We start from the raw sequence: 7,852 nt of genomic DNA on the forward strand, positions 1-7,852 counted from the left end.
CTGCCCCTCTCCCACTTGTGTGCACTCTCTCGCTCTCTCAAAGATAAATGAAAAACATTAAAAAAAAAAAAAAAACAGTATAGAGAGCCTAGAAATAAACCACAATTAGTCAATCTATGACAAAGGAGGCAAGAATACGAAATAGGGGAAAAGACAGTCTCTTCAATAAACAGTGCTGGGAAAACTAGACAGCTACATGTGAAAGAATGAAATTGGACCACTTTCTAACACCATACACAAAAATAAACTCAAAATGGACTAAAGGCCTAAATGTGAGACCTGAAACCATAAAAATCCTAGAAGAGAATACAAGCAGTAATTTCTCTGACATCGGAAGCAGCAACATTTTTCTAGATATGTTTCCTAACGCACAGAAAGCAAAAACAAAAATAAACTCCTGGAACTATATCAAAATAAAAAGCTTTTCACAGAAAAGGAAACCATCAGTAAAACAAAAAAGCAACCAACCTACTGAATGGGAGAAGATATTCATTAATGATATGTCTGATAAGCAGTTAATATCCAAAATATATAAAGAGCTTATATACCTAAACACCAAAAATAAAAACAAACAAAAAACCCCAAACAACATGATTTAAAAAATGGACAGAGGACCTGAATAGTTATTCTTCCAAAGACATACAGATGGTCAACAGACACATGAAAAGAAGTTCAACATCACTGATCATGAGGGAAATTCAAATCAAAACCACAATGAGATATCACCCCATACCTGAAGGAATGGCTAAAATCAAAAAGGTAAGAAATAACAGTGTTGGCAAGAATGTGGAGAAAAAAGAACTCTTGTACACTGTCGGAGGCAACGTCAACTGGTACGGCCACTGTGGAAAATAGTATGGAGGTTCCTCAAAAATTTAAAAATAGAAACAGCACATGATCCAATAATTCCACTACTGGGTATTTACCCAAAGAAAATAAAAACATTAATTTGAAAAGATATATGCACTCATATACTTACTGCAGCTCTAATTACAATAGCCAACAAATGGAAGCAACCTAAGAATCCACTGATAGACGAATGTGATAACACAGATGGACCTAGAGGATATTATGCTAACTCAAATATATATATGTCAAACTGAGAAAGACAAATACTATATGATTTCACTGATATGTGGAATCAAAAGAAAAATGAGTAAACCAAAAAAAAGCAGAATCAGACCTATAAACAGAGAACTGATGGTTGCAAGAAGGGAGGGGAGTAGAGAGGAAAGGCAAAATGGGTGAAGGGGAATGGGAGATAGACGTTTCCAGTTATGGAATAAGTCACAGGAATAAAAGGTACACCAAATATAGTCAATGATATTATAATAGCATTGTATGGTGACAGATAGTGGTGGTGAACATAGCATAATGTTTAAACTTGTCAAATCACTACACTGTACACCTGAAACTAATGTAACATTGTGTGTCAAATACACTCAAATAAAAAAACTAATTTAAAAAAGTATTGATGCACATAAATGTGAAAAACTGTGGTCTCGTGTTTTCCTTTATTATAAAATTATATAAATGTCATGGGGTGCTCAGGTGGCTCAGTCTATTAAGCACCCAACTCTTGATTTCAGCTCTGGTCATGATCATCTCGCAGTCCATAATATTGAGCCCTGTGTCGGGCTCCACACTGACAGCATGAAGCCTGCTTGGGATTCTCTGTCTCCCTCTCTCTCTGTCCCTCCCCAACTTGCTCTCTCAAAAATAAATTTAAAAAAAATATATTTTAAAATTATATCAATGGCAAAAACACAATGACTTCAGGTACTGAAAAAAGGACTAAAGGTGAGCATTGTATCCACTTAAATATAGAACTAAGATTAAAGAACTGTGAGACTTATGATTACATAATAGAATATTTGTGTTAAAACCATTGCCAATATAAAACAATTCAACTAAAAAGCTAAGTACATACTTTTACTTTTAACCTGTGTGTTTACATTTAAAGTGGTTTTGGGGCACTTGGGTGGCTCAGTCGGTTGAGCGTCCAACTTTGGCTCAGGTCATGATCTTGGCAGTTTGTGGGTTCCAGCCCCGTGTCAGGCTCTGTGCTGACAGCTCAAAGCCTGGAGCCTGCTGCAAGTTCTGCGTCTCCCTCTCTCTCTGCCCCTCCCCCACTCATGCTCGGTCACTCTCTCAAAAATGAATAAACACTAAAAAAAAAAAAAATTTAAGTGGTTTTATTTTAGGAAGCATATAAATGGGTTTTTTTATCAAGTCTGACAATCTATGCTTTTAAATTGCAGTATTTAGCTTATTTACATTTAAATAAGCTATTTAAATACTATTTACTATTACTAATTATAGTAACTAACCATTACTAATAAGTAATTACTTATTAGTAATTATAATAAGTTATATACTTATAAACTTATATTTAATAAGTTAAATACTTATAAAACCATTACTAATAAGTAATAAGTAACTAACCATTACTAATAAGTAATTATTAATAAGTTTAGTGTAATTAACTAGAATCCATGTATTTGATTTCTATTTGTCCCGTCTATTTTGTTTCTTTTACCTCTTTCTGACTTCTTTTGTATTAAGTATTTAGGACAACATTTTTTTCTCTAACTTGGCTTATTTGATATCTCTGTTTACTTTTTATTTTTTTAATTTTATTATTTTATTCTTAAGTTAGTTAACATACAGTGTAGTCTTGGCTTCAGGAGTAGGCTCATTTCTCTTCCTTTAACTCCATTACTTATTATTCTCCCTTGCTGTTTTCATTCTAGCTAGGGTAGATCTATTTCACTTTTTAAAATGATACACAGGTTGTCCCTTGCCTGGGAGGGATTTATCCATTTTCTATAGCTTGGAACCTTTCCCACCATCTATCATCATCTTACTTTACTAACTCTGACTTATAGACTTTCAGATCTCTTCTGAACCATCCTTCCTTAAGAAGGTCTTGCTGATATTTGAGATGAAGGTAGGTCACCTTGGTATGTATTCAAATAACACCTTCTTAGTTCACATTTATAATATTTATAATATTTATAATATTTATTAATGCCCATATCCTCTGTGAGATTATAAGTACCATAAGATCATATCTATTTTATTTATGGTTACTAGCACCTACCATAGTGCTTCACACACTATGTAGGCACTCAGTAAATATTTGTTGATTGAATGAATGAAATGTACAATGGTGGCCATATTTTCTCAACTTTCATCTTCACCTTGAATATTTTGTAATTTCTTGAAAGTGTCATGTTGTTTTGAGCTATCATGATGGCTTACGTGCTGTTTTCCTTTCCTGGAATACCCTATGCCTTCCATTATCTTGCTAACTTCCCAATGATTAGTTAAAACTGGGGTCAATATGTAATAAAAATCAAAGCTAAAGAATAAGATGGAAAACTTACAGGCTTACATGCTATGTTAACAGTTAACAAAGATAGAAAATAAAATAAGGTACTTAATTCAAAAAAAGAAAGAAAAAAAAAAACAATTGAAAAACAGACCTAAGAAACTTAGACCTAATAAAATGTAAGACAGGAAACCATCAAAATCCTAGAGGCGAAAACAGGCAACAACCTCCTTGACTTCGGCCGCAACAACTTCTTACTAGACATGTCTCTGGAGGCAAGGGAAACAAAAGCAAAAATGAACTATTGAGACCTCATCAAGATAAAAAGCTTCTGCACGGCGAAGGAAAAAGTCACGAAAACTAAAAGGCAACCGACAGAATGGGAGAAGATATTTGCAAGTGACATATCAGATAAATAGTTGGTATGTAAAATCTATAAATAATTTATCAAACTCAACTCCAAAAAACAAATAATCCAGTGAAGAAATGGGCAAAAGACATAAACAGTGTTCCAAAGAATACATTCAGATGGCTAACAGACACATGAAAAGATGTTCAACACCACTCAACATCAGTGAAAGACAAATCAAAACCACAATGAGATACAACTTCACACTTGTCAGAATGGCTAAAATTAACAACCCAGGAAACAGATGTTGGCGAGGATGCTGAGCAAAGGGAACACTTTTGCACTGCTGGTGGGAATGAAAACTGGTGCATCCACTCTGCAAAACAGTATGGAGGTTCCTCAAAAAATTAAAAATAGAACTACCCTATGACCCAGCAATTAAACTACTAGGTATTTATCCAAAGGATACAAAACTACTGATTTGAAGGGGCATATGCACCCCGATGTTTATAGTAGCACTATCAACAACAGCCAAATTATGGAAAGAGCCCAAATGTCCATCAACTGATGAGTGGGTAAAGATGTTAAATATACAAGGAAATATTACTCAGTCACCAAAAAGAATGAAATCTTGCCATTTGCAACAATGTAGATGGAACTAGAATGTATTATGCTAAGTGAAATAACAGAGAAAGACATATATGATTTCAGTCTCATGTGGCATTTAAGAAACACAACAGATAAACATGGGGAAGGAAAGAAAAAATAAGATAAAAACAGAGAGGGAGGCAAATCATAAGAGATTCTTAAATACAGAGAACTGATGATTGATGGAGGGAGGTAGGTGGGGCTAAATGGGTGATGGCATTAAGGAGGGTCACTTGTTGGGATGAGCACTGGGTGTTATACGTAAGTGATGAATCACTAAATCCTACTCCTGAAACCGTTATTACACTATATGTTAACTAATGTGGAATTAAATAAAATTAAAAAACAGTATGCTTAATCTAAGCCTCGTTCTTTTGAAAAGAGACACATTATCACTATGCAGGAAAGGACTAAATGGTGAAAGAACTGAAAAACATGTCATAAGAAACAACCAGAAAAATTAAAGTTACCTTCAAATATGTGAAGTTATCCTTTATAAAAGCACTGGGTTTTTTTTTTCCTATACATCTATAAGTAGTAGAATAAGGGCTAATGAGTACAAACTTTAAGGAGACAGATTTCAATTTCACATAAGAAACATTTGCCAAACTGCTGGCCAAGGATTACCACTGCTACCAGCCTGGTCTAAGCCATCACTAAGTCTTCTCTATTACATTGGCCTTCCCGCTTCCACATTACCCTACTACAGTCAATATTCCAAATATCAACCAAAGAGATCTTGTTAAATGTAAATCATTAATATAGCATGCCTATTCCAAAAACTTTCAATGGCTTCTTATAACACTCAAAACCAAATCCTAAGTCCTGATTTTGACCTACAGACCCTCTGGATGTAGTTTCTATGTGATTCTCTAGTTTCCTAATGCTCCCTACCTTTCTCAATTTGCTATAGGCACATTGGGCTTTTTGTTGTTCCACACTCTAAGATCATGCTTGCCTCAAAGTCTTTGCATCTGTTATTCCTTTTGCCTGGAACAACTACCCACTCCCTCATGTCCTTCAGGTCTCTCTCAAATGTCACATTCTCAGAGTCTTTCCCTAACCATCCTTTAAAAAATAGTTCAAACATGCCCCCATGAGTCTCTATCTCCTTACCCTGCATTACTGTCCTTACAGCACTTCTCTTTACCTGGTGTTACTACTAGCTCTCTACCTAAACAAATGCAAGGCAGAGATTTTGTCTTTTTGTTTACTGATGCATCCCAGGGCCTAGAACCACGCCTGGAGCAGAGTAAGCACTCAATATTTGTTGAATGAACGCTAAATGAAGGCAATGTTATCATACCAGAGAGTGTCAGATGTAGGTTGGGCATTCACTTGGTAGGAATATTTTAAAGAATTTAGACAAAATGACATTTAGGTCTCTTCCTAACTGAAGTGTAATGATTCGATATTGTTGTTTTTTTGAAAAATCACATGTAAATTTGGGAATGATACACTACATTTCTCTAGCTATCTCCCACAGGCTTGCAACCTGTGACCTGTGATAAGGTGTACAGAGGAATAAATTGAAAAGTTTTCCCCGTTTTCCTCCTTGTCAACTAATTTGTGCTCTATACTTGATTTCCTACTGGTAAGTAACTTCCACCTTCTGCTCTCTAGTTCTGATACGGGCTGCAGAACGAATAATGTGACTTGAAGCCATTTAGGAAGAATCATTATTTTTGTGGAAAATTGGGAAAGTGTCCTGGGGACAAAACATAGTAACAGGTAGTCAAAAGCAGACAGACCACTTGGCTTTGTCACGGTTGGTGGTGCTACCTTAGACAAGTTAACTTTTCTCTGCTTCCTTTTCATCATTTGTTAAATGAAGATTAAGTGATTAGGAAATATAAACATATTAATATGTGAAGCACATGGAATGGTACCTGGCATACAGTAAGCACTATATACGTGTTAGCTACTAATTCATTTTTAGCATTGTAAACAAAAGACCATATTCAGTTATGACTGATGAAAAATCCAAATTAACAAATTACATTGGACATTATTTACAACAAATTATTTGACAGGTAATGACTAGTTTGGTTTTTTTTTAAGTTTTACATATAACTTTTTATAGCTCACAATGTATTTTAAATTTGGTCTTCATGAGAATTCTTCCAGGTAGACAAGACAAATGAAGAAAGGGTCTCAAGATTTGTGTGATTTGCTCCAATTTACACAGCCTGTCATAGGCTGAATCTGACTTATTATTCTTAATCTATGTCCCACAACATTAGCATACAAAAGGAGCAGGCAGTCTGAAGAACCAGGATAAGATTTCCAAAAATATATGGTATTATTTAACTTTCTATTTCCTGTTGGAGCTTCTTGTTGGTCTCTCTTCAAGTTAAGCCTCTCTTCCATGATCAGGTTAACATCCTGAACATTTGTTTCAATTATGAGCCTTCAACAGATGTGGTAGGATGGTTCCTAGCAGAGATTAATAGCTGCTGAGCAAGCCTATGTCTTCCATTATCCACTGAAGGTGGTTGCAGAAAACTTCTCAAGTCATATACAGGCATCATCACGGGAGGGAAGATAACTAGATGCCTGAGTTGTCAAGAGATAAAATGCCAGTGCCCACTACCTTGTAACTCTTCGTGTCGGAGTCCAAAGAAAAAAGTTGTTTCACAAGAAACTACCTAATGTTGTATTGTTGTATCTTCAACATTAAGAGGCAATAAGTTGTAACAAAACAATCAGTGGACATCATAGTTTATACCCCTTAAACCAAATGTGTATACGTGTGTGTGTGTGTTCCTCTGTCACTCATCATTTCAAAAATCTTAGTTTTTCTACATGCCTCACTATTCCTGTTACTGGTTTCTGCATTTGCTTTTCTGTAAAGGGATACAATGCATTTATGTAAAGCCTAAATAAGCTCTGCCAATTGTCATACTGCTTCTTACACCCTCAATAACGCATTAGATGAGCATTCCCATCTATCAATATTATATGAAGTGTGCATTGCTATTAGAGGCTCATTAAAAACATTATAGCTAACAAAGGCACAGGTGAAAATAAGCATCTATTTAGATTTTAATAAAACCTGAAAATATAAACCTCATATCTCAAAAGAATACATATATTCATAAGGTTTATTTGGTAACATTTATCAGTATATGACTTTTATTCAATTATGCGTACCTGGTAAAACTATTCCTAAAGGCAAATGTATTCCCTTTGGGTCACATTATACCCTTGATAATGTCTTTAAGATGTTCATTCCACACTGTCCTTTGGGTAGGAAATAAAGATTTTTAAACACTCTTTTAGAAAAATGTAAATAGTTTGAGATGTGAAAATAAATCTATATGGTGTATAGATTTTACAATAGTAAAAATTCTCTGTACCATCTACAATCCCTTTAAAATAGTCTCCCACTTAAAAAAAAAGTGGGGGGTTAAAAAGAAGAGTATTGCAGCCTCTATACATTCTGATTTCCAGCTCTGAGAAGACTCGGATGGCAAAGGGACAAGTACTAAGGAAATCACCATGGATCAAAAATAACTTCC

Source organism: Panthera uncia, chromosome B1 (genome assembly GCF_023721935.1).
Source record: "Panthera uncia isolate 11264 chromosome B1, Puncia_PCG_1.0, whole genome shotgun sequence".
In the NCBI taxonomy this organism is placed as follows: domain Eukaryota; kingdom Metazoa; phylum Chordata; class Mammalia; order Carnivora; family Felidae; genus Panthera; species Panthera uncia.